General features: G+C 42.0%; 1 protein-coding gene across 1 annotated transcript in view; it reads left to right on the forward strand.

Moving 5' to 3' along the window:
• The first annotated feature begins 3297 nt into the window (after positions 1 to 3297).
• The window catches only part of Macf1 (microtubule actin crosslinking factor 1), a 327009-nt gene continuing 302658 nt past the window's right edge, over positions 3298 to 27648 (forward strand). Inside the window, exon 1 of the mRNA XM_077791438.1 lies at positions 3298 to 3317. The gene's annotated coding sequence lies outside the window, so the exon portion shown is untranslated. The remainder of the gene's footprint in view (positions 3318 to 27648) is intronic.

The raw sequence follows: 27648 nt of genomic DNA on the forward strand, positions 1-27648 counted from the left end.
TGGCTATAAATTTAGACTCTTGCTTGAAAAAAACCAAAAACCTCCCTTTTGTAGGCTTCCTCTTCCCATCCCCCGCCCCAGCAGTCGCTTTGTTTCTCCAGCCTTGTAAAATTTTCTCTGTATAAAACAGGAACATCAGCCAAACATGTGGACTTCCCCCTTTTCATTCATTAGAAGAATGGGTTACTTCAAACTCTCTTGGGAGTATTTAAATGCAAATTTTGTCAAGAAAGCAACTTTTTTTTTTTTTTGTATTGGGGATTGAATCTAGGGTGCTTTACTACTAAGCTAGATCCCCGTTCTTATATTTATTTATTTATTTTGGGGCAGGGTCTTGCTGTATGATGAGGCTGGCCTTGAATTTTCGATCCTCCTTCTTCAGCATCTCAAGTCACTGGGATTTCCACCATGCCTGGCTAAGAAAGCAACTTGAGTCTAACAGAAGCGCTTCAGCCACACAACCCAAACTAGAACTTTCTACTGTGTTATTTATTTTATGGTAGGGGATTGAACCCAGGGCCTCATGCATGCTAGGCAGACATTCTACCACTGAGCCCCCATCCCCAGTTCTTTATATTTTGAGATTTGGTCTCCCTAAATTGCTTAGGCTGGCCTCAAGTTTGTAATCCTCCTGTTTCAGCCTCCCAAATTGCTGGGATTACAGGTATGAATCACCACACCCAGTTTCTTAATTGGAATTTCATCCCCCTTGCCTCTACCCACAACCCCTCAGGCCTTCAGCACAGCCTGGTTCTCAGAGTAGACTCTTCATTCTTGACTCTGTTATTTCCTCATGTTTGGTAGGCATCAGTCACTGTTCTTGTAGCAGCCCCTGGAGGGGATGGAGAAGCTTTTCTATTTGCTGCAGTGAAAATGAGGAGGCAGATGTCTGTAGGGGGTGATGGTGGAGGAGTGTATATGTATATTTGTGTCTGGGCCTTCTTAGTCCTACTGTTATAAAGTAATATAGGAAATGCAGTGACTCAGCACTGATACAGTCAAGATCCCCAGAGTTAGCATTTCTATATCCTCTGCTTATGAAAAAGTGCTGTCCCACCAATTCCTTCATTGTGAATTTTCCACTAAAAGTCTTTATTTATCTAAAAATAACATACCTCAAACTTATTCCCTTTCTTTTAGTAGACTGAGCTCATTAGCAGCTGACACCAAACTGTGAATTAGCTTGCCTTTTTTTTTTTTTTTTAAGCACCCAAAATTAAATTGGAAGGAAATGAGCATTTGTCTAAGGTGCAGTCCTGTCCTCCTTCAGGCCCTTCCCTGTATTATCTCCACACCCAGAACTTGATGGAGAGAGATATGATTAATGACTTGTTCATCCAATATCTGATTATGATGTGATGTGGAAACCTATTTGTGAAAAGCATCATTTCTTTTTCTTTTTCTTAATGAGCTGAGGACTGATTGACCAAATATTTGGCATTCTTCCAAAGTTCAAAGATACTATCCCTGCCCTGGAGGTAAGAAGCTCCTCTTTCAAAATCTTGAGAATGGGAACTGAGATGGAAGTCCAAGTCCCAATTTCGGCTGCTCAGTGCTGCATGAATTTTCTCATGCTCATGTGCCCTTGTGATGTTAACCAACTTTTTAATTTTTTTTGTACTGGGGGTTGAACCCAGGGGAGCTTTACCACTGAGCTACATCCCCAGTCCTTTTTATTTTCGTTTTGAGACAGGGTCTTGCTAAATTGCAGAGGGGCTTGCAAAGTTGCGGAGGACTTGCAATCTTCCTGCCTCAGGAGATAGGTGTGTGTGCCCCACCTGGCCCAGCCTAGCTTCTTACTGCAACCACCTCTTCATCTCTGCAGAAAATCAAGTTAACACTGGAAACATTACCACTGAATGGGCCCAGAGTTCCTCATTCATTGCTTGCTCTTGGCCCTAGCACACTCCAGGAATATTGGGATTGAATGATGCACAATTGAGTGAAGGAATGGATGATAATTGGGACCTCCTTCCTCAAAATGGTCCAAAATAAATCCCTACCCATATTTATCAGTTTTCTTTCTTTACCCTTTTTCTTCCTCTGATGGGAGAATAATTGGTTTCCTTCTTTCTGCCCTGACCAGTTATGCCCCCAAATCCTTTCTTTGTCTCAGGTTCCCACATTTCTCCCTTTCGATCTAAGTCTCTGTTCGGAAGACTGTCACAGTTTAGTAATCCTGTTGGGTCTACCCTCCCACCCCCCGGATTTATGTCCTCCTGTCTCCTCTTATTCACCCCATGGTGCAGTCAGAATCCTGCCTCCATTCCTCCTTGAGTTGTCATTTCTCAGGCTCTGCCCCTTGGCCTGGCTTACTTCATGATGTGGGTCTGCCCCCCTCACTTCCAGTTCAGTTTCTTCTGCTTCTGGACAACCCTTTGTTCCTGGGATTCTTTGTGGGCGCAGTGTTCCCTTTGGCCTCACACTGCAGGCCTGTCTGGATCTTGCCCTTGTCCTGGTTCCGGCCTTGTCTGGCCCTGGGATCTGAGGCATCTTGGTCTTTTGCTCTCTGCTGTCCCTCTAGGGTTTCTCTAGATCCTCCAGGAGCCGCACAGGCCCAGTTCGACTTCTCCCCAGCCAGGGGGCTCCCTCCTTTGTCCCGGCTCCCGTGTAGGCCAGCGCTGACGGGGGCCGCCCGCCCACTCTGCCAAGTCGGCCCGGGGGTCTCCGGGCAGCCGCGGCCCTCGCAGCCTTTCATCCTGACGCGCGGGGCCTCCTACCCAGCCTGACTCGCGCCGGGGCCGGCCTCCCGCTCACTTCGGCTCCAGTGCCCGGTCCCGGCCCGGCGGTGGTCGGCAGCCGCCGGGGGGAACCCGAGTGGGCAGCCCGGGCCCAGCCGGCCACAGCCCGGGGCGTCCTCGCCGCGGAGGCGGCGGGGAGAGGGGCGGGGAACCGGTCCGGCCTGGCGCTCCTGACAGGAGGAGCCGCCGTCGCCGCCGCCGCGCCGGGGCGGGCTGAGGGAGGAGCGGAGCCGAGGGGTGGGGAGGCGGAAACGCGAGCCGGGACCGGCGGAGCGCGAACGGGCCGGGTGCGAGCAGGCTGAGGAGCAGAGCGCGACTGCCGGGCCGGGTGAGGCGGACCGAGAGCCGAGATCCAGGGCGCCGCCGCTGCCCGCGAGCCGCACAAAGGCCGAGGCTGGGGCCGCCGCCGCTGCCGCCGCCTCAGCGCGTGGGCCTGGTACCGGCGCCCCCCGGGGCCGGGGGAGAGCGCGGCGCGGGCGGCCATGGCCGGCTACGTGCCGGGTCAGCAGCCGGCCAACCGCAGCCAGGAGAAAGAGTTCGTGCAGGCTTACGAGGATGTGCTGGAGCGCTACAAAGGTAGGGCCGGGGGCTGGCCTGAGTCCGAGGCCGGGGGCCGGCGCGGCGTGGCCTTCGGAACCCGTGCGCTGGGCGGGCTGCAGGTGGGGCGGCCGGGCGGGGTCGCGGCCACCGCGCCGGGCTTGTCCCTCAGCCGCAGTGTCTCGGGGCCAGTTAATTTACTAAGTCGAGATAAGCCTTGGGAACCCTCTCGTAGGGCAGCCGGGGCTTTCATATCGCCAGTTACAGTATTTGCCCCATTATCTGGCCCCAGCTGGAAGGAGACGAGACAAGGAGCTGGCTCTGGAGACCGACTGCTGTGGCAGCCGCTGGGGAGGAGGAGGAGTCGGGCGCGGGAGAAAACCACCCGTTCTGCTCTCGGTGCGATCATCCCCTCGCACAGGCTCGGATCTCTGCCCGCCCGCCCGGGTCCCTCGCCCGCTTTTGTCTGCGAGTCCCCGAGGAGACGTGCGGAGCACCCCGGGGTCCGGGGGTCGGTGGGCAGCCGTGCCAGTGAGTGTGCAGTTTTTGGTGAAGAGGCCACTTCCACCCCCGCGTCGGGGTCTGGGCCTGATCCAGGCGAGGGTCTATTTCTTCTTTTCCTCAAAAATAAAGATTGGTCTCGGAGCTCGGGTTTCATCCCCCTGAGGCTGTCTTGCGAAGCAGTTCTGCAAGTTAATGCCTAACCTGAACCACGGGTGTATGCGCAGAAAGTTTTGACAGGCCATAGGGGCTGTGGACTGCTTTTCCCCAACTGCTGTAGGTGCCCTAAATGGAAGCCAGGGATGCGTGGCCTCGGGAGGCCCCTGCTTTGATCTTTAACATCCAGTTCTGGGATTTTGCTTTGGGAGGCAGTGCTTTCCACAGAGGTGGAGGTTTTCCCAGAAACTACATAGACAGCACTTTCCTCCTGTTTTATTTAGCTGGAATCCTTATGACTAGCCTTTCCTTTCTTTTCATCTGAAAGAGAGGAAACTTCAGCCCATATGACTGAGTCCAGCATACTTGTTTACAACACCTACCCACTGAAGGGAAACTAATGAAGAAGCTGTAAAACCTCTCTCTCTCTCTTTTCCTTTTCTTTCTCTGTTTTCTCCTCCTTCTCCTCCTCCTCCTCCTCCTCCTTCTCCTCCCCCTCCTCCTCCTCCTCCTCCTCCTCCTCCTCCTCCTCCTCCTCCCCCTCCTTCCTCTTCTTCTTCTTCTGGCATTAGAACTCTGCTTGGGAATGCAGCAGGGGGAAAAAAAAACAATTAGATGAAATGCTAAAATGGCCTTGGTAGGGCTTCTACTTGTTCCCTTCTGCATCAGCTCCTGTAAACTGTCCAGCTTCTTCTGCCTGCAGCAAGTTTTCTGTCAACCCCCTGTGGTCTTTCTTTTAAGAAATGTGGATCATTTCAGTGCACAAAGAGGTTAGATTGTGCTGCAGAACTTCATTGAAAAAATGTGGCTCAGTGAATGGTTTCATTAAGTTTCCTTTGCAGGCTTTTGAGCAACACTGCACTCTTCAGAGGGAGGATACACTGGGATTGTCTCAGGCCGTGCTAGCTTTAAACCAGCAGAATTAAACCAAAACTAGGTGAAGTAACCTCAGTATCTCACTGGATTGGATTGCCAATGGCTGGGAACTGAAAGGAAGTTGGACCCCTGGCCAATGAAGCAGGGGAAGAAGGGGGAAATAGGGCTTGTTCCAGGAGAGGTATCTGGGCAGTCTTTTAGCTGTCTCACTTAGTTTGGCTTTCCTTTGAAGGACTTTGATCAGGTGTATAGGAATTTGATTCTTTCCAGACACAGACCTCTTTCTTGAGAGGAGGAATAAGTAAAAAATGGTTGACTAAAGTAACTTGAGGAGCTGTGTGAGGGGGTTAGTGCAGTCTGCTTTATGGTAGGTGCAGAACAATCTTTTCCCCTGCTGTATCATTCTCCCTGAGAAGTCAGAGTGGCTTAGCATCCAGGCCTTTGTTACTTTGCTGTATGGAATTCCTGCATTTTACAGACTTAGAAATCCTCTTACTCCCTTAATAGGAGGACTGTTTGCCAAAGCAGAGGAGTGTGTTAGAATGATAGAGTGGCCAGGGGAGGTAGTTTGTAAGGATAATGCCAAGAATTAGTTTTGAAGAGAGATGGGGAAATATACTGATTATGATGGGGTTCTAGACTCTCCAAATTATTTGGCTTTTACTCTCTCTTTCTTTCTCTCTTTCTGCTGGTACTAATTTGTAGTCACCTCATTCTACAGATTAAAGTAGGATTTTCACATACAGAAGGAGTGCTGAAAGTTTCAGTTGCAGAAAACCCCCTGAAAGGGGCAAAGATAAGAAGGGAAATAATGTATTTGTGGTGTTCTGAAGTAAGCAGAGCTGTGTGTATTGCAGCTGTATTAGGAATAGTTGTCAGGCATGGATTTTCCAGAACTATGCTTGGCAACTGTTTCCTTGTGTATTGGTAGTGAGCATGGTCTTGGTAGGATTAGATGATTCAGCATGGACATAAATGTTTTCCTTCATTTCCTAAATATCCCAAAGTCTCTTTAAAATAACTGGTCAGTATATGGGGGGCTTTAGGTAACAATTCTACATCCTAATGTTTCAGAATGGGCAGCAATCAAGAGAATTAGGGAACATCCCCCAATAAACAGATATTACATCTCTATTGGCGGTAATACAGTGTTAGGCACTGGAGATGGCAGAATTATGAATGAGATCTGGTTCCTGTTCTTGGTTATTCACATCTAGCAGGGGAACACATATGCAAACAAGTAATTATAATACTGTGATAAGTGCTAGAACAGAAGTTTGTATAAAGCACCATGGAAACAAGAGGAGGGAAGAGTGACTATCCTCTGTGGGGTTCATTGAGAGAAGTTTTTTTTTTTTTTTTTTTTTTTTAATGGTCCTAGGGATTGAACCTAGGGCTCCCTGCTCTAGGCCAGCCCTCTAATGATGAGTTACACCCCCCCACCCCCATTGGGAGGTTTGACAAAGGAGGTGACAATTGAGAAAGCTTTTAGGGATGAATAGAATTTAGCCAGATGAAAGAGGGAAGTCAGATGAATGAGAGAACAGAGGGCATAAACAGCACATGCAAAGGCATGAGTGAGTGGAGAGTTTAAAGGATGTAAGTAGTTGGATGGGACCAAAGCTAGAGTTTTGGTGGGAACATATGATACTGTAAAGAACCCAGGATCCAGCTTGTAAGGATTCTTTTATGGCTTTACTCCATGGGCAGTGGGGGAGTCATTGAAGGTTGAGAAAAAGCAGCTAGTATGCCAGTTTTATTAATTCATAATAAGGGAATACCTGTCCAGTGATTGGGATACTTATGTTGCTGTCTGGGGTACCCTCTTCCTGTTCCAAAGTGCTCATAAGGCCTAGTTCCCAAACGATTGCTTGGTAAATATGGGAATAAAAGAGAGGTGAGGGGTTGAGGTTGTAGCTCAGTGGCAGAGTGCTTGCCTAGCTCTTGTGAGGCACTGGGTTCGACCCTCAGCACTACATTAAAAAAAAAAAAAAAAAGAATAAGTAAAATAAAGATATTGTGTCCATCTACAACTAAAAAAAATTTTAAAAAAGAGAGGTGAATTATTTTAAGAAACTTCATCCAGATGATGATATGGCTAGCCACAAAGTTTTCCTTTCTGTGGATTGAGGTTCTTATGAATACCAGAGGAGAAAAGGAAGAAAGGGAGCAGTGCAAGGATCCAATTTCTCTCCTAGGAGGGAGACACTCTACTGAAGAAGCAAGCCACATAGGGCATAGTTTTAGGTTTTAAAGAAGAGTTTTAAAAGCCAACACAATCTGGGTTCATGGTGGTGGGTTAAGCAAAAGGGGAAATACATATATTGGTTCAGACAGACTTAGATTTTCTGTTTGCACAAAGCCTAAAAATTTTCTGTTTGCACAAAGCCTAGAATCTTCATGTGCCATGCTGGGCTGGGAATAAAAGAGAACATTCACATTTCAACAGTGGTAACATCGACTCTTTGGTACTTACAAACTTCAGAGTTCTTGGTAGGTGCCATGGGTTAAATGAAGCTATTTAGGACTGATCTTTGTTATCATATCATATCATATCATATCATATCATATCATATCACAGAAAATAGCTTAAAAACTTACTGCACAGAGTTAGGAGTGAAGGACCTACATATTAATAATGCAGAAGGCAGTTTGATATACTAAGAAGACTTTACATTTTTTCATTCTTGGGCTCCAATCCTAGTTCTGCCACTTCTGTGTGATGTTAGAATGGTTGCTAAACTTCTCTGATCTTTGGGTTTTTCACCTATTGAAAAATGATTAATACTGACTTCTTGGCATTTATGAGACTATAAATGAGCTATTGGCATGTATTTTTTTTAATAAAGAGAGTGAGAGAGAGAGAGAATTTTTAATATTTATTTTTTTAGTTCTCGGCGGACACAACATCTTTGTTGGTATGTGGTGCTGAGGATCGAACCCGGGCCGTACGCATGCCAGGCCAGCGCGCTACCGCTTGAGCCACATCCCCAGCCCTATTGGCATGTATTAATGTTTTAAAAACTTTAACATATATAGTACTTTAGTTTACAAAGCATTTCATATTCGTTATCTTATTTGAGCTTTATAATATCCTATGTGAATAGTTTTATAAAGATGGATAAATTTAGGAATAGATATAAAATTATTGTTCACAAATATGTCCCCAGACTTTCACATTGTATCACAGAGGGAAGTTTTTTTTCTCTGTATATTTATTTTTTAATTGTAGTTGGACACAATACCTTTATTTTATTTATTTTTATGTGGTGCTGAGGATCAAACTCAGGGCCTGGCACGTGCTAGGTAAGCACTCTACCGCAGAGCCATAACCCCAGCCCCCTCACAGAGGGAAGTTTTAAAAATCAGAGCACTGACTTGGGTTAAGTGAAATAATTGTGAAAAATGTTAGAAAATGTAATTTATTATTATTATTATTATTATTTTTAGCCTCTGGCCAAGGTAAAGTATAGTCAGTCACACATGGGAAATGGCCTATATTTCCAGATAACTGAACTGCAGAGAATTTTTTTTCCCCATTATTGTGGGGGAAGTCTTGTATATGTTTCTGAAAAAAAGAAAAAAAAAATTTTTTTTTTTCCCAATACTGAGGATTAAACTCTGGGCCTCCTGCATGTTAGGCATGTGTTTTACTACTAAGCTACATCCCCAGCCTTCTCTGATATTTTTATACAATAGTAATATAGTGCAAAGTGATAAGATTTTGCTAACATAGTGGTTAGAAAATATAGGCTGAGGATTTGGAATTGTTAACTTAAGTGGTGCTCTGAAGAAGCCTCTTGATTAAATGTAGACTTAGTTTTTAAGTTCTGTTTTAGAAACCAAGTCTAGAGTTGGAGTGGATTGCTTCTAGACAGAACAATAGAGTAATTGCTACTTCTGGGTATGGACACTATTAATTCAGAAAGTGAGTCAAGTCCATCTGCTGGGAAATCACAAGCTTTGGCCACATCATGCTGTTGAAATAATAAAATGTGTGCATGTACTGACAGTGCTTATGAGAGCTCTTGCCTTGTCTTGGGCTTGCTTGGCAAGTGATGTAATACAAGCCAGGGAAATGCATCAGCTGAAGCCTATTATCCCAATATTTTTCAGTGCCAATTCCAGGTTTTAGAGATCTTTGTAGAAGGAACACTTCACAGTGCACATGTGGGATCAGAGACATCCAAGATAAAAAATCCTGGCCTTTTCCTGATAATTATATATAGAGTTATGTTGTGACCAGGTTGTACAGTGTATAAAATCTCCTGCTTTTGCTCTTGTTTTTTTTTTTTTTTTTCCTTTTTTCCTCTTGGTGTAGGAGATTGAACCCAGGGGGCTCCTGCTTTTCAGACAAGTGCTGTGTTCCCAGCCCTGTCTCTTATGGTTTTTATTGGAGTTGAAGCCTCTGTTGTCTTTCTTCCACTGGGGGCACTTACTGATTTTGTGACTTGGGAGAGCCATTTCAGGTCCGTTGGGTTGGCTTGTAGTATGTAAGAATGTTTATACTAACTTGTTGTTGTTGTTGTTAACTTCTTTTTTTTTTTTTTTTTTTTTTTAAAGAGAGAGTGAGAGAGGAGAGAGAGAGAGAGAGAGAGAGAGAATTTTTAATATTTATTTTTTAGTTCTCGGCGGACACAACATCTTTGTTGGTATGTGGTGCTGAGGATCGAACCCGGGCCGCACGAACGCCAGGCGAGCGCGCTACCACTTGAGCCACATCCCCAGCCCTGTTGTTAACTTCTAATAAAATAATTATTTTAACTTCTAATAAAATATTATTTTCCCTTCCAGAGCTTCTCAGTTTCTAGAATAGATTACAATGAACCTCTGATTCTTGTCTCTAGCTCTCAGGGCTTTCCACAATTTGACCTGCCTTGCACACCCACTATTATCTCATGCCACAGTTTCCACCCAACTCAGCTTTCTGCTCCACTGGGCTGGTCTCAGTGGTCCTTTGCCCAGATCCTCATACCTGCCTCTGTGCTTTTGTTCATGTTCACTGTTCCTGGAAAGCTCTCTTCCTTTCTGATTATTCAAATCTTTTTTTTTTTTTTTTTTTTGGTATTAGAGATTGAACCCAGGGGTGCTGAGCTACATCCCCAGCCCATTTTATTATTTTTAAAAAATTTTTTTTTGTAGTTATAGATGGACAGAATGTCTTTTTTTTTTTTTTTTTAAAGAGAGAGGTGTGAGAGAGGGAGAAAGAGAATTTTAATATTTATTTATTTTATTTTTATTTTTATTTTTTATTTTTATTTTTATTTTTTTTTTAAGAGTGAGAGAGGAGAGAGAGAGAGAGAGAGAGAGAGAGAGAGAGAGAGAGAGAGAGAGAGAATTTTTTAATATTTATTTTCTAGTTCTCGGCGGACACAACATCTTCGCCTGCACGTGGTGCTGAGGATCGAACCCGGGCCGCACGCATGCCAGGCGAGCGCGCCACCGCCTGAGCCACATCCCCAGCCCATATTTTTTTTTTTTAAAGAGAGAGTGAGAGAGGAGAGAGAGAGAGAGAGAGAGAGAGAGAATTTTTTAATATTTATTTTTTAGTTCTCGGCGGACACAACATCTTTGTTGGTATGTGGTGCTGAGGATCGAACCTGGGCCGCACGCATGCCAGGCGAGCGCGCTACCGCTTGAGCCACATCCCCAGCCCTAATATTTATTTTTTAGTTTTCGGCAGACACAACATCTTTGTATGTGGTGCTGAGGATCGAACCCGGGCCACATGCATGCCAAGCGAGTGCGCTACCACTTGAGCCACATCCCCAGCCCCTGGACAGAATGTCTTTATTTTATTTATTTTTAAGTTGGGGATTGAACCCAGTGCCTCATGCATGCTAGGCAAGCACCCTGCCTCTGAGCTATAGCCCCAGTCCCCGTTTTTTTTTTTTTTTTTTTAATTTTATTTAAGTTGCTGAGACTGGCCTCGAACTTGCCTCAAATTTTCCTACCTCAGCCTTTTGAGTCTCTGGGATTACAGGCGTGTATCACTATACCCAGCTAGATAGGGACTTTTAATGCTTCTTGTGTATGTGGTTGATTGGCAGGGAATATCTCTTGAGGGTTGATTATATTAGTACTTTCAGGTTTTATTTTTAAATAGTTTTCTTTCTTTGTGGTACTGAATATTGAATCCAGGGGTACTTTATCCTTGAGCTACATCCCTAGCAACTTTCTTTTTTTTTTTTGAGACAGGGACTTACTAAGTTGCCTTACCTTGGTGAATTGCTGAGGTTGGCATTGAACTTGTAGTCCTCTTAACTCAGCCTCCCTAGTAGCTGGGAGTATAAGTGTGCACCGCTGTTCCTGGCTATAATTTTCTTTTCATATTACATAAGTAATATGCTTAATATGGAAAACTAACAACACAGGAAACTACATATAGAGTTTTAGATAATCTGCTTTCCTTAGTTTTGTGTGTAGGTAGTGAGATAGGGTAGAAAGGCAGGCTGACCAACAGATACCTGTGGTCTGCCTGGAGAGAATGGAGTGCTCAGGGACAGGCCTCTTTTGCCTATCCTTGGATTTGGTACCCTTACTTGTTCTGGCTCTGTAAAATTGTGTTACTGTGAAATCTGCTCACATTTATTTTTCTTTCTCTGTTCAGTATCGCTTTCTTCTGCATTACTCTTTGTCAGTCATCAGGGATGTTCCAATTATCAAGGATAATTTGGATAGTAGCCCAAGATAATTGGTCAGTCATCATTTTTCTTTTGGGCAAGGGCTGTGCTAGCTATATTGCTAGATTTCCTCTTACTGTAGCAGATTTCTATAGTGATTTTTGTTAAGACAGGTAAACCCAATTCCTTTTGTGTTGATGAAAAGAATGAGCTTGCTTGAAATGCTTTGGGGTTTACATGATTTTTTTTATTTTTCATTTTGTATCAGGGATTGAACCCAGGGACGCTTAACCACTAAGCCATATCCCCAGCCTTTTATTTACATTTTATTTAGAAATGGGATCTCCCTAAATTGCTGAGATTGGCTTTGAACTCTCAATCCTCCTGCCTCAGTCTCCCCCAGATGCTGGGATTATAGGCCGTGTGCCACATTGCTGGTTTAAGGTCATGTTTTTAGCTTTTACTTCTCATTTAAATTAGTAAATGCTGAGTGCCCCAGGACATTTATTCTACTCATTCCCTGGACAGCCTTCAGGCAATAAATATCTGGCAAGAATTGCATAAGAAATTCCCTAAATCCCCACTGAAAATTTTCAGTTATGTCTTGATTTGCTAATCTTCCAAGGTGTCATGGGTTTGTTTGGAGGATCTTTTTTTCATTTAATTAATAAACATCTATTGAATTTCTACTTTGAACCAGGGAGCAAGTGAAGTGTTGAGGAAACAAAAATAATTGTCCTTGCACCTCAGTGATCTTAGAGTTTAATGGGGGCAATGTTGCTAAACTGGCAATTACCATGTGTTGCAGGACATGTTACCTAGAAGCACTGGTGCTGTGATAGTGAAGAGGAATACTCAGGATGGCCAGGGTGAGAAAGAACCAGGGACGATATCCAGAAGGAGATGAAGCCTGAGCTGTTAACCTAAAGGATTTGAGATTGGCAAAAAATTTGGGTCAAAGGCATTCTGGCAACATGAACAGAGATAAGGGAGTTTGAGGGGAAGGAATATGTGTATTAGGAAAGTTGGTGTGTAGGACATGAGGGAAGGAGAAAGGAGAAGGGCAGAGCTAATATATAGACTGGCTTCACATGTCATACTGTATGGAATTTGAACTTTTTCCTAAATGCTTTTGGGAGCCATCGAAAGCTTTTAAGCAAGGAAGACTGATTAGATTTACATTTTAGGAATACTTCTTCTTTGGCAGCAGTGTAAGGAGAGATTGTGTAATGCCAGATTGGTGGGACCCCAGTAGACCTCCAGGAGCCGAATCCAATGCAGTCACACAAGAGTCTTTATTGCAAGCCTGGACTCACATCCGTTTCCCATGCAGCGGTCCCAAGGAGTGAGTCTTGGCCTTTAGTTCAGTGAGGATTTATAGGTTTTGCGGGGATACTCTGTGCGTCACAACATCACACAGCAAATCATTTCATACTGCGGGAAAATCAAACAACAACTCTTAACATTGATTAGCACATTCACTGGCGGGAACAAGTTGGGTAAGGGTGACTGGTTAGTTTAAGTGGTGTATACATTTGAACTGATTGGTTTAGGCCGCCAGGGGTTGCAAGAGTGTATATGCTAAACTGCAGGGTGGATTAATCATGTTACCAATCACCAAAACTACTGGGAGGGTCTCCTGGCATTTTACATATTTTCCCTGTCTCATGCTGATTGGTGGTTGCTATGGATCATCACCTAGTGTAACTGAGTCAGGGACATCTGGCCCCACAGATCTCTCCTGTTAAACAACTTTGCAGGGTGGGTATGTGCCTAGGAGCATTCTGAGGGTTTTTCCAAGGATAAGGGTCACGCCCCTTCCCTCTGGGCAGGCCTTGAGATAGAAGCTGATTTCTCAAAAATGGAGTCACATCAGTTTCTCAATTGGAGTGGGGGCAAGAGTTATGATAGACCAGCTAGGAGGTAGTCATAAGAATTAAGGCAGGAAGTAATTAGATTAAACTCACACTGTGAAAGTAGTAGTGTAGCAAAGTGGGAAAGTCAAGAATGTTAGGGGGAAGGTCCACGTGTTTTAATGACTAACCGAATGTGGCGCATGATGGTGGGGGGAACCTGGGATGACTTGCAGGTTTCTAGCTTGGATATCTGTGAGTGGGTGAGTGGTGTCATTAACTAAAATGGGGAGTGTAGAGGAGGAAGGTTATTTGGGGGGAAAGTGGCAGCAGTAATGCAAAAGATTCTGAGTTCAGCTAAGGTTGCGTGGAGGCTGAGGTTTCTGAGGGATGCTGGGCAGAGTCCCGTAGTAGGCAGCTGGTGGCGTAGAATGGGAGCACAGGAGCGCTATGGATGAGGCAGGCATCCGGTTTATTGAATCAGAGCCATATGGGTGGAGAAGGAGATTACTTAGGGAGTAGTTGTACAATGAGAAATTGGAGAAAAATACTCTTGGGGAATCCCAAGAGGAGGGTAATTTCAGGAGCAGAGGAAGAGGATCCCCAGAAGGAAACTGTCCACAGAAAGGAAGTGGCCAGAGAAGTAGGAACAGGAGAGAAGTGAGTTACTAGGAGGAGGGTGTGGTTTGGAGTTTGTGTTGATTATACAGAGGTCAAGGCAGACATGGACTATAGATGTTTAACATAAAGGTCACTTTTACTGGAGTATTTTCAGTGGAATTATGAAAGTGAGTGGGAAGTGCAGAAGGGGAGTCTGTGAGGTTTGAAAACTGGACTTTGAAGGAACAATGAGGAGGAAGGACTTACAGAGAGGCAGATGTGGGGAGAGGGGAGTTTTGTTTGTTGTCACATAGAGAGTTAAGCTTGTTTAAGTGCTGTTTGTAAAGAGCCAGTACAGAAGGAGAGATAACAGCCAAAGAAGGGAGAGAATATTCTATACAGCATAGGATTCAGAGTTAGAAGATATGTCTTTGAGAAAGATCAGAGTGAAAAATGCTGGAATGCCTTTTTGGTTGGTTGGAGTATAGAAACTATAAGGAATTTCCTCTGTTGCTCTTATTCTGTGAAGTAGAGGTTGAGGTTATCTGCTGAGGGGAGGAATGAGAAAAAGGCTTATATGTGTTGGGTGTCCGAATATGTTCATGTTCTTTCTCTCTAGCTTAAAAAGCTTCACAACCAGGGTCAAGTTACTAAGGGATAGAGGTGGATCCAGGATCAGAGTTTTCACTTAAATTTAGTGGGAGAATAAGGGGCCTTGTAGTTTGTCTAAAAACTGTAGAATCTGCTTGATTATTATTTGTATTATTCTGTCTTTGGCTTGTATTTGGTAACCCCAGCGAAATGGTATGTTCTTCAGGGCAGAAACCATATATGCAGCTTTAACATTCCTTATAGTTAGCAAAGGATTGAACACAGGGCTTCATATATGCCAGGCAAGCATGGAGCTACATCCTCAGCCCTTTTTATTTATTTTGAGAAAGGGTTTCATTAAATTTCCCAGGCTGGGGCTGGGGATGTGGCTCAAGCGGTAGCGCGCTCGCCTGGCATGCATGCGGCCCGGGTTCGATCCTCAGCACCACATACAAAGATGTTGTGTCCGCCGAAAAACTAAAAAATAAATATTAAAATTCACCCCCCCTCAAAAAAACAAAATTTCCCAGGCTGGCCTTGAACTTGCAAACCTACTGTCTCAGCCTGCAGAGTAGCTGGGATTACAGGTGTGCCTCACCAGACATTAATTCTTTTTTTTTGTCTTAAAGAGAGAGTGAGAGAGGAGAGAGAGAGAGAGAGAATTTTTTTTTAATATTTATTTTTTAGTTCTCGGCGGACACAACATCTTTGTTGGTATGTGGTGCTGAGGATCGAACCCGGGCCCCACGCATGCCAGGCGAGCGCGCTACCGCTGAGCCACATCTCCAGCCCATTAATTCTTAATGTATTTTTTATTTTTACTTTTGTGGATGGGGCTTTTTGTGTGTGTGTGCTGCTGGGGATGGAACCCGGGGCCCCGCACTTGTACTCTACCACTGAGCCATAACTCCAGCCCCTGACAGGAGTATCATGGCTCTTGACATAGAGGGGTTCTTCTCATCTGTGGTCTTTAATCCTCATCTCACTATTTGACATGGGAATGCAGAATTCATTGGTTTGAGAGTGAACTTCAAGCACAGCTTCTGCTTACAGGTTGACTTCACAACTGTTCCAGGTTAGTTGAATTTAGAAACATTTGTGGGCTTTGCTTTCCATGAAAATTACTAGATTAGTATACTCCATTCTATTTGGGCTGAGTTTGTGAAGATCTGGGTTCTTTGCAAGACTAGACAGAGAGGCTATTGTGGAAGACACAGCCTCCTTCTTGTTTAGTTTGGCAGGAAGGCAGTGAATGTGATGGATTTGTTCTTATGACTCAGAGCCCTTTCTGCCTTACCTTAACAGGTTTAATATAATCACTACCTTTCAGATGGTGATAGTGTCCTTCAGAGTTTATCTGACCTTTATATCTAAAAAAGAGTATTAGTTACCCTTTGTCCTCTACTTGCTCTTTTTTTTTTTTCCACCTTTAGTCCAGTGTAGAGGCTATTTCCCAATATATTAGATCTAGTTCAAAATTGAATCATGTCTTATACTTTTTGGCATATCCCATATGCTTGGGTTGTTAATTGGCATGTTCTCCTTAGTATGGCTTGTTTTCTGTTCCTTATTTTGTAAATTTGGACTGTGTATCAGATAAACTTGACATGAGTCACACCAGGGAGTGGAAGGTATGTCTCCAGTAATTTGGGGAATCTTTGATCTTGTTTCATTCTCTGGTTTGGCTTGTCCTGTGCATTTTCTCTTTCTGTCCTGTAAGAGGTATATGTGTACTTGGATATTCCTTGCCTCTGGTTTCACATATTGCAGTAGATGATCTACTCTAGGGCTGCCACTTGCATTTATAGATTCCCTCTAGAATGATTGTTATCTCCATCAGCAAAGATGCCTGTGTTAAGAGCCTCTTTGAATGTAGTTTAGTATATGACACTGAATAAGAAGAGTTAAAAAACCTCTGTCTACCTCTAGGGTTTAGAGTATATAGTAAACATTACAAATGACAAAAGACAACAAGGAATTTATAAATAGTTGAACAAATAATGGATGGTTACTCCTCATTTAACTACCATTTTCACAATATACTTTAAAAAAAGAGACTGAGTCAAGGCTGGAAGGGGACTGACAGAGACAAGATTACCTGTTCCAGCTAGGAGGGCAAGAGCTGCCACCCATGGCTCTTTTGTACCAGGTAATTTCTATCCAACATTCTTTCTGGTCTTGTAGGACCTTTTCACAATGTTATCTTCCCATAAGATAGGGACAAGATCCCACTGGGACCCTCATTCTGCAGTGTCCTGTGTCTGAAGAGGTGGACTCTGGTTTCTAGTCAGGAGAGCACCTAGAAGGTACAATTATCTTTTTAACATGAGGACATCCATCCCAGACCTATTGCAAACACCACATTTTAGAAATCAAGGCTACCTCTGCTGAGCAAGAAGCTGGCCTGGCCTGGCCTGGCCTGTGCCACCTCTACCAGGCAAGGGTATAGAACCTGTTCCAGTCTTTACTGGTTAGTTTCTCAAATAGAAAACAGGGACCAGGCAAATTTAGTTCAGTTGCTTTGAGATCCTCATATCTTTCAGAGGGTAGGTTCATTGTTTGTATTGAGGTTGTTTTTATATAATATTAGTATTATTGCCTTTATTAGGAAGAATCAGGAACTGAAGAAGGAACTGAGAAATATAACAAGCACCACATTTACAAAGTGGTTCAATTCATTTATTAGGAAGAATCAGGAAAAATCAGGGGATGGAACTTCCTTTCACCTTTTCTGTGAGAGAGAGAGAGAGAGGGGTATTGGATTCCCATTTCTCAGGCCTCCTTTCTCTGATGATCCTGTGGGAGTTTCCTAGGAAGGGGTGAGGCAGTGAAGGGAAGGGTCAGGGCTTTGCCAGGAACATGCCCTTGTAAAAGGATAAGAGGGCCAGGTGCAGTGGTGCATGCCTGTAATCCCAGCTGCTCCGGAGGCTGAGACAGGAGGTAGCCTCAGCAAAAGCGAAGTACTAAGCAACTCAGTGAAACACTGTCTCTAAATAAAATATAGATGTGGCTCAGTAGTTGAGTGTCCTGAGTTCAATCCCCCGTTACCACCCCCCCCCAAAAAAAAAAAAAAAAGGATAAGAGGCCCTATCTGGTAGAGCTGTAGTGCAGGTGCTGTTAGTGAGAGAAGATAGCTGGGGGGCAGAACTAAGGGAATTAATAAAAGCACTTCTAATTGCCTTTGCTTACTTGTTAAGAGCAGAACTGAAACCTCAGGATTCTTTTTTTCCTCCTCCTTTTCTTGATTACGTTTCACTTCCTGACTTGTAAAGATGTATAATACGCTCAACAAATAGACTTGTGATGATATAGAAAGTTAAATAAATAAAAGTTCCAGAGATTGGAAAGCTAGGTGGTGATTTGATTATGATCTTTAAATATAACAAGTGTTTTTCTTGCAATTTATTGTAAACCAAAACCATTATAGAATTTTCTATATTTTTAGTGCTTAACTTTTTGTGTATATTTGTCTGCATATAATCTAATTGTGATCTCTTTGAGGGTCTGGATTGTGTCAAATGAGATACATATGATAAACTTTATAAATTGAACCACTTTGTAAATGGTGGTGCTTGTTATATTTCTCAGTATTTCTGGCAACTTCTAGCACCTTTCACAATGGGTTTTTCCATGCCAAAATGAACATCATTGCCCCTCTCTCCCTATTCATGTCCCCATCTTAATGAATATCCTCCCCATCTACTCATTTGTTCAAACTAGAAACTTGGACTCCATGTGGATCTTCTTTGTCCTTCAGCTTACCCAGACAGCTAATCTTGATCAAGTCCTATTGATTCCATCTCCTATATTTCTCTCCAGCTCCGCTGTTAATACATAAATCTAAGGTCTTATTTTTTTAAGTAATTTTTAGTTGTAGTTGGACACAATACCTTTATTTTATTTATTTATATTCATGTGGTGCTGAGAATCGAACCCAGTGCTGCATACATGCTAGGCAAGTACTCTACCGCTGAGCCACAACACTAATAACTCCAATCTAAGGTCTTATTATCTCTTACTTGGACTGCTATGCAATTGCTATTAGCTGGTTTGATTTCACTCTTTCCTATCAGTCTTTCTTCCTTATTCCTATCAGAAGATACTTTCAAGAGTACAAAACTAATCATGTTTGTTCCTTGCTTAAAAAATCCCTCAGTGGGATCATTATATTAAATAAGCCAAACTCAGAAAGTCAAGGGTCATATGTTTTTTTTCATATATGGAAGCTAAAGAGGAAAAAGGAAAAGAAAGCTGAAGGAGATCTCAGGAAAATTAAAGGAGATCAGTAGACGAAAGGGACCAGGGGAGGGGCAGAGGAGAGGGGGAAGAGGAAATACTGGGGAATGATCTTGGCCAAATTATATTGTTATCTTGTGTGTGTATGGATATGTAACAACTCTACCATTATGTCTAATTATAATGCACCAATAAAAATACGGAAAAATTATCCCTCAATGCTCTCATTGCCTATATAATAGAACCCAAGCATGCAACAAAAATACCTGTGGTGATCTAATTGCAGCCTGATTTTATAACTTTATTTTCCTTGCATCTTTCTCTTTATCAGGATGAAGCTATATTCAGCTTCCTTAGCATGCCAATCTAAGCATGCCACAGTGTCTTTGTAGGTTTTTGGCTCATGGTTTTCCCTCTGTCTAGAATTCCTCTTTTACCTGTTAATCTCATCTGCTAACAAGTTTCAGTTTACCCAATTAAACACAATCCATACAACATTGCTGTTAAGAAGGTTTTCCTGACCCTCTGTTCCCATGTAGTTAATCTCTTTGCTTCCTGCTGCCTATAGGTTGGATATTCTTTTGATGGGCATATCACAGAGTATCATGATTATCTCCTTTCCATGTTGAATTCTCTGTTCCCTACTGTTACTTAGCATGGGGTCTAGCACATAGATTCAGGAGAAACGTTTGATTCATGAATGCTGTGCACATAGCAGTATGTGTATGTGTTCACTGCCTGAAATCATGTCTGAAAAGAGAATATAGTACAATTCTTTTCCTCAATATGTAGGACCAGAAGTGTTTCAAAGTTTTTCAGATTTGGGAGTATTCATATATATAATGAGATATCTTGGGAATGAGACCGAAGTCTAAACTCCAAATTTATTTATGTTTCATATGTAACTTGTATACATAGCCTGAAGTAATTTTACAAAATATTTTATTTTTTTTTTAAATTGTTTACTCATTTATTTTGGTGCTGGGAATTGAACCTAGGCTATGGTGCATTTAGAGCACACGATCTTCCACTGTGCTATACCCCCAACACTATACAGTATTTTTAGTGTGCCTGCATTTTGACTATAACCTGTCATAAGGTTAAGTGTGGAATTATCATTTGTGGCCTTACGTGGATATTTCAGAGTTTTAAATTTGGGGGCAATTTGAATTAAGGACTGTGTTAGATAATAGTAGGCGAAATTCCAGTGAGCCTGAGATAATAACAGGATGGTATATTATTTTTGCTCTAAGAATTTCAAGATGAAGCAGGTGCAGTGACTTGTAATCCCAGCTCCTCAGGAGGGTGAGGCAAAGTCTGAGGCTAGCCTAGGTAACTTGGCAAGACCCTCAGCAATTAAAAAGACCCTGTCTCAAAATAAGAAATAAAGCTGGGCATGGTGGTGCACGCCTGTAATCCCAGCAACTCAGGAGGCTGAGACAGGAGGATCATGAGTTCAAAGCCAGCTTCAGCAATGGTAAAGCACTAAGCAACTCAGTGAGACCCTGTCTCTAAATAATATATGAAATAGAGCTGGGGATGTGGCTCAGTGGTCTAGTACCCCTGAGTTCAATCCCTGGTACAACAGTCACTAGTATGGCAATATGTAAAAACGTGGATGTGTAACCAATGTGATTCTGCAATCTGTATATGGGGTAAAAATGGGAGTTCATAACCCACTTGAATCAAATGTATGAAATATGATATGTCAAGAGCTTTGTAATGTTTTGAACAGCCATAAAAAAAAAGAAATAAAAATAAAATTTGAAGGGCTGGGGATGTAGCTCAGTGATAGAGCTCCCCTGGTTTCAATTCAATCCCCAGTACTTAAAAAAAAAAAAAAATTCCAGGAATAATATACTCTTGTAAATGGCATAGTTCTTCATTTGCCAAAGACTGGAAACTGAACCAGATGTTCTTCTGCAGTTCCTTTAAAATCTCTGTGTGTCTAATCTGAATATATGGCTAGGTTTTTATCTATCAGGATTCAGCAAGAGATGCTTGTATGTGTTGTGTGTACAAAATATATAGTGCATCATTTTCAGAGTTTAAGATTGAAGTATTGCTATCATATGGAGAATTGTAATGTATATGATAAAGTTTCCTATACCATCTTTCAGTTTCTATCTAGAATTTTAGAACAATGTAAGCCGCTCACTAGCATTTCTTAAACTCATTTTCCCCTTTGGAATATTATAATTCTACTTCACCTTACTCCTGGAATTCTGTTATTATCTAACATTTTCTGATTCTTCCTTCCTACTAGAATTCAGACTCCTTAAAAGTGAAGATATTTTGTTTTGTGTATTAATTCTTGTATCCCTAGCACCTAGAAGAGGGTCTGGTATGTAATAGCTGCTCACTAAGCATGTATGCGTGTCTGTCTGACTTTATGTATTTATGTATTCATTCATTCAGTGCTGGCGATTGAACCCAGGGCCTTGTACCTGCTTGGCAGTACTCAGCACCTTTTTTTTGGAACTAGGGATTGAAAACAGCAATGCTTAACCACTGAGGCACATCCCCAGCCCTTTTTATATTTTAGAGACAGGGTCTCACTGAGTTGCTTAGGGCCTTGCTATTCGCTGAGGTTGACTTTGAACTCATGATCCTCCTGCCTCAGCCTTCCCAGAGCTACTAGGATTACAGGCATGTGCCACTGTGTCCAGCTCTCAGCCCTTTTTAAAAATTTTATTGTAAAACAGTTTGACTAAATTGCCTGGACTGGTCTTCAACTTGTGGTCTTTATTTTTTAAAAAAATTTATTTATTTTTCTTTTTAGTTGTGGTTGGACACAATACCTTTATTTTATTTTATGTGGTGCCGAGGATCGAACCCAGACCCACACACATGCTAGGCGAGTGCCCTACCGCTGAGCCACAACCCCAGCCCCTAAATTTGTGGTCTTTTTGTCCATCCTCTCAAGTATCTGGAATTATAGGTGTTCAATAAGTATTTATTGAATGAATGAACTGAAAATGTTCAGTTCAGATCTTTTGTTCCTGATAAGAACAAGAGGCATGAAAAGGCACAGGAACTGTTGCTTAAGGTCATATAACTATTAGTGCTAAATTCACATCTTCTCACTATGTAAGTGATATTTTAAAAAGAAAGAAAACATGCTTAATCACAGTTCCTTTATGTGATTAGTATTAATGTGTTTTATGGACTTGACTATATATCCCTGAAAGCAGGGATGAGTAAAAGGAAAGGAAGGAGGAATCTAATCTATATTGAATCCTTACTAAAGGCCAGGTACTTTACTGCATATAATCATCATAAATGGCATTCTTTGACAGTACAGTAACATTAGTAGATTCATGAGGAAACTGAGGTTTAAGGAACTTAAATAACTTCCTTGAGGATCTCAGAGCTGGTAAGTTTCTGAACAAGGTTTTGAATCTTGTCTGATTAACTCCATTTGACAATAGGCCCTCTTAACCTTAATGCATTGTATAATTTTTGGATTTGTGGTCTGAGTTGCTTTAAATTTTGCAAGTCAGACAACTCTTGAAAATGGTCTGATTCGAACCACTCAAGTAGAGTTGCAGAGGTTGTTTACCTGAAGGTAACCCCATAGAGCATTGGGGCTATGGTAATAGGAGTCTGTAGGGCCCTTGAGACAAAAAATAATCCTGTGCTGTACATACTTTACTCAGTCATGGCACAAATGATCCAAATTTCAGACTTTCCAGAACAGCCAGAGAAGGGCAATCATTTCACACTCAGGTGCTTGCAGCTACTTGGTGTGTGTATGGTAGATCCCTTAAGCACCAAGAGCACGACAAAAACAGTGTCTGAGTTGTAGGGCCGGTAGAGTGGAAAAGGACTGAGCCCAGTTGAAACTAGCTGTCTCCAGTAAGTAGCAGATCCAGCAGATCATAATTACCTGTGTTGCTTAGATACCTGATCTGAGAGTGGGGGTGGGAACAGGTCATACTCATCATCTTTGGAGAAATGATGGGTGTCAGTAACCCATCCAGAAGCATTAGCTTGCCATTGAGAGTCACAGTGGTGATGTAGCCTTTGAGTTGGTTCCCCCCAAATCATCCAAGCATAAGATTAAGATTTTTTCCGCCTAGGAAAGTCTCTTTAGATACCAGTCATTCCTTTTGAGCTCCATGTTAGCTTCCTCAGTAGATTTGCAGCCTACTTTAGGAAGGAGGATGGTGAGTGAGCTGAGGGGCCAGCAGAAAAAGAGGAGAGGGAAAGAAGGTGGCAGAGAAACAAAGATAATTAGGAGGTTTCTTTGTCTTTTGGGAGTTCTGGTCCTTTTCATTAGCTGATTGCTGGGATCAGGAATGGAGGTAGAGACCCAGGAGTAGGAGAAGTTGCAATCAGAAGCAAAATAATTTGGTCCTTGGTGGTGGTCCAAGGACCAGCAGCATCTGTTAAAAATGCAGACTCTTAAGCTTCATCTCAGACCTGCTGAATTAGTCTGCATTTTAGCAAGATTCCCAGGTAATGCTGTGGACATTAAAGTTTGAGAAGCATCAAGTTTGTGATTAAGCAGTTAACTACAAAGGGCTTGGGAATCTGACAGATTTGGTATTGAAACCTGGTTTGGCTATTTATTAGGTTTATGACCTTGGGTACATTTTAAAATCCTTTTGATATTCAGTCTCTCACCTATAGAACAGGAGAACTCTGTATCTCATAGGTGTCTTTCATTTTTTTTTTTTTTTTTTTAGTTATTTTTGGTGGTATTAGGGATTGAACCCAGGGCCTACACATGCAAGACAAGGGCTGAAACACTGAGCTACATCTCTAACCCACACATAGGGTTACTGAGAAGAGTTAGTAAAATATTGGTGAATTTAGCAAGTGATGGTGTCTTTGATTTAATGGAATTTAGTATTGTCTGTAATAAAACAAACAGTCTGAGATGGAATAAATACTCAGTAAATGTTACTACTAATAGATTAAATTAGGCAAACTTGCAGAAATAGCTTTTCTTCCTCTTTTCTCTCATTTTTTTCTGAATGAATGTATTTTTGAAATTTTATAAGCTCTCATAAGTGTGTCTATTCTTTGCTGTTTTGCTTAGCAGCAGCAGCAACATCATCATCATCATCATCATTATGATTGTTATTTAAGGTGCTGGACATTGAACTCCAGGCCTTGCATATGGTAGATAAGTACTCTACCATGGAACTATACCCCAACCTTTTTATTTTTATTTATATATATAATTTTAATTTGAAACAAGGTCTCACTAAGTTCCTGAGGCTGGCCTCAAAATTGTCATCCTCCTGCCTTAGCCTCCCTGATAGCTGGAATTACAGATGTGTGACACCATGCCCAGTTGAATTAGCATTATTTAATGGTAGCTGCAGTTAAAAAGCAGTCAATACATACAGCACTTATGAATGTGCCAGGCAGTATTTAACTACTATATGCATTTAGTAATTCATTCAGTCTTTAGAGCAACCATGTGAAATAAGTATCATTATCTCCATTTTCAGACAAGGATACAGAGAGGTTAAATGAGTTGTCTATAATCATGCAGCCAATAAATGGCAGAGCCAGGATTTGAACCGAGGCAGTCTGTTTCTCACATCTGTGCTCTTCATTTTCATGTGTTGCTGTTGTTCTCAGATTTATATGGTATAATGGAAATCAGGACCCTGGTTGGATATCATATTCTGTTACTAATTTATTTGTGACCTTGGTTGGGTAACTTTCCTTCTTTGGGCCTGTTTTCTTAATGTAATAATGGAAGGATTAGATGAGACTTATAAGATTTCTTCAGGTATTAATTTAGCACATAGTGATTTCAATCAAATGTTTGGAAGAAAATTCTATCAAGGGAATTGGTTCAAAATTTCTTGTTCAGACAGGTTGAGATAGTTAAGAACAAGAGGTTTGAATCCTGGCTCAGCCACTTTCTGGCTAAAATATCACCTTGGGCAACTTACTTAGCTTTTCTAAACATTGATTTCCTCATTAGTAGTGGGGATAATAGTTCATACCTTGGAGGGAGGTTATGAGATTTGAATAAGATAATGCGCATTAGCATCTATTTATGTGAAACACATAGTGGATAAATACTCTGTATATGTGAGTTCTACTTCCATCCTTCCATTTATCGAATTGTTAGGGAAGCAGAATCAAAAGGATTTGGAATCTTTCTTGGTCTTACTATCTTTCCGTAATGATGTTCTTACTGTTGGGAGATGAGAATTAGTAGGGAAATGTACTTCCTGTTGTCCTTCCAGATAATGAGGCCCTGTTTTTAAAAAACCTCACCTTTTAAATTTAAATTCCTTTAAAAATACGTAGTTTAGCTGGGCGTGATGATGCATGCCTGTAATCCTAGCAGGTTGGGAGGCTTGAGGCAGGAGAATCACAGGTTTGAAGCCAGCCTCAGTAATTTAGTGAGGCTGAAAGCAACCCAGCAAGGTCCTGTCTCAAAAAAAAAAGGGTTGGGGATGTGGCTTGGCTCAGTGGTTGAGTGCCCTTGGGTTCAATTTCTTGTACAAACAAACAAACAAATCAATCCCCAAAGTTAATAATAGGATAAATGGAAGCCCCCCCCCCTTTTAAAAATTTCTTTAAAGATGTAAGATTTTTAAAAATTTCTGGACCCATAACAAAGTACCACAAACTGGGTGGCTTAAATAGAAGTTTATTGTTTTACAGTTCTGGAAGCCAGAATTCTGAAATCAAATTGTTGGCAGAGCTGGTTCCTTCTGAGGGCTATGAGGGAAAATCTGTTCCATGCCTCTTTTCTAGATCCTGGTAGCTGCACGTGTACCTTGGCTTATATGTAATGTTTTTTCTGTGTCGTCATATCAGCTATAAGGATCTGTGTCTAAATAGCCCTCATCCCTTAAAAAAATAAAAATACTAGTCCTGTTGGGTTAGGGCTTACTCTAATGACCTCATCTTAACTTGATCATTTGTTAAGACCCTGTTTCTGAATAGTCACAAGCTGGGCCTGGTGGTATATGTGCCTATAGTTCCAGCTACTCTGGAGATTGAAGGCAAAAAGATCACATGAGCCTAGGTGACATAGCAAGACCCTGACTCAAAAACACAAGACAGGGGCTTAGTGGAAGAGTTCTTGCCTAGCTCATGTGAGGCACTGGTTTGATCCTCAGCACTACATCAAAATAAAGATAAGTAAAATAAAGGTATTATGTCCATCTGCAACTAACCCCCCCCCCCACACACACACATGATAAAGTCATTCAGTTACTAGTCATTCAGTTACTAGTCATTCAGTTACTAGACTTCAACATGGTGGGGGGATACAATTTAACTTGTAACAGAAGATTTATCTATTTTGTGCCTGTAATCCCAGCAGCTTGAGAGGCTGAGACAGGAGGATCATGAGTTCAAAGTCAGCCTCAGCAAAAGCGGGGTGCTAAGCAACCCAGTGAGACTGTCTCTAAATAAAATACAAAATAGGGCTGGGGATGTGGCTCAGTGGTTGAATGTCCTTGAGTTCAGTCCTTGGTACTCCCTCTACAAAAAAAGATCTATTTTCTGACCTAGAGAGAGGTTCATATATATAGTTAACTTTTGCTGGTTTTAAAAAATGTACTAAAATAATTTTGGTAGGGACACAGATAACATCCAGATCCAGGTTTACCCCTTGTCTTGTTTATTCTGCACTTTGGTTTTGGCTGCATTTAGGAAAAGGCTTATATGGACTTGGTGTTTAGATGGGGGAATACTCCCTTTTCTGGGTAGAATGGATTGATAATAATAGTAGTTCCCATTAGTTGAGTTTTTACTATGTGCCAGGATGGATTCTGTTAAGCAGTTTGTATACTTGCTCCTCTTTAGTTCTTATAACAACCCTAAGAGTAGGCTTTATTATTATTATTATTTCACGGAGGAGGAAAGTGAAACTCAACTTCCCAAGGTCACACCCAATTAAATATAGAGAGGTCATTCAGATCTAGCTTTCTTGGACTTCAGAACTCAAGGCCTTTTATTTTTTTGTAGTATTAGGAATTCAGTCTGGGGGCACTCTGCCACTGAGCTACATTACCAGCACTTTTTATTTTTTTATTTTGAGACAGGGTCTTGTTAAGTTGTTGTGACTGGCTTGGAACTTGCGATCCTCCTGCCTTAGCCCCCAGAATTGCCTGAGTCCAGCTAGAACTCCAACTCTTAACCACAACATTATACTTTTCCTTCACTTCCTTGACTAAAACTGTCTGGCCTGAGTCTTCCTTTTCTCTAAAAACTCCTGCAGATTCTGAAGGGGTCAGAAAAGTGACATTTACTCCTTAGCTTGTGAGCTCATATTGTGTGTCTGTGGGAAAGGGAGTGTGATTGCTTGGTACTTTTTACCTTAGGGTTTAAGTCTTGCCACAGGCCCCATCAGAAGGAGGGGGTGGGGGTGGGTGGGGGTGAGGGGGGTGGGGAGGTGGGGCATTGTGAGTTATTTAAAAAATAATGTCCTAGAAAATGCTGATCTGCTGTTTCTCTCTACTATCATTATAGAATTATACATGTTCATTATAATAAATTTAAGCAGAAATTACAAAGAAAAAAGTAAAAGCTATCTTTTCTAGTCCCTTTTTCCATATGTCCCATTGGTTAAGGTCACCACTGTTTAAGTGTTAGTATTCTTCCAACATTTTCCATTTCCAGGCTTACTTAGGAACTGCCCCAAGTGTATCCTTCACTCTTTTCATGTTGATCATGTCTCTTCTCACTATAGGAATCTCTCCTCCAATTTTATTTATTTATTTATTTTCGAGATTTGGGGTGGGCTTTCACTTTGTTGCCCAGGTTGCCCTTGAACCTCTCTTTCTCCTGTCTCAGCCTTCTGAATTACTGGAATTACAGATGGATGCCACACTATTTGACCTTATTTATTTTTGTTGATGTACATGTGGCTTACTTTGAGTCTCCATTTGAGACTTAGGATGTGTGTCTTCCTGTAAGATCCTTCCTCTAACTCCTGGTAAAATC

Source organism: Urocitellus parryii, chromosome 11 (assembly GCF_045843805.1).
Source record: "Urocitellus parryii isolate mUroPar1 chromosome 11, mUroPar1.hap1, whole genome shotgun sequence".
Lineage (NCBI taxonomy): Eukaryota > Metazoa > Chordata > Mammalia > Rodentia > Sciuridae > Urocitellus > Urocitellus parryii.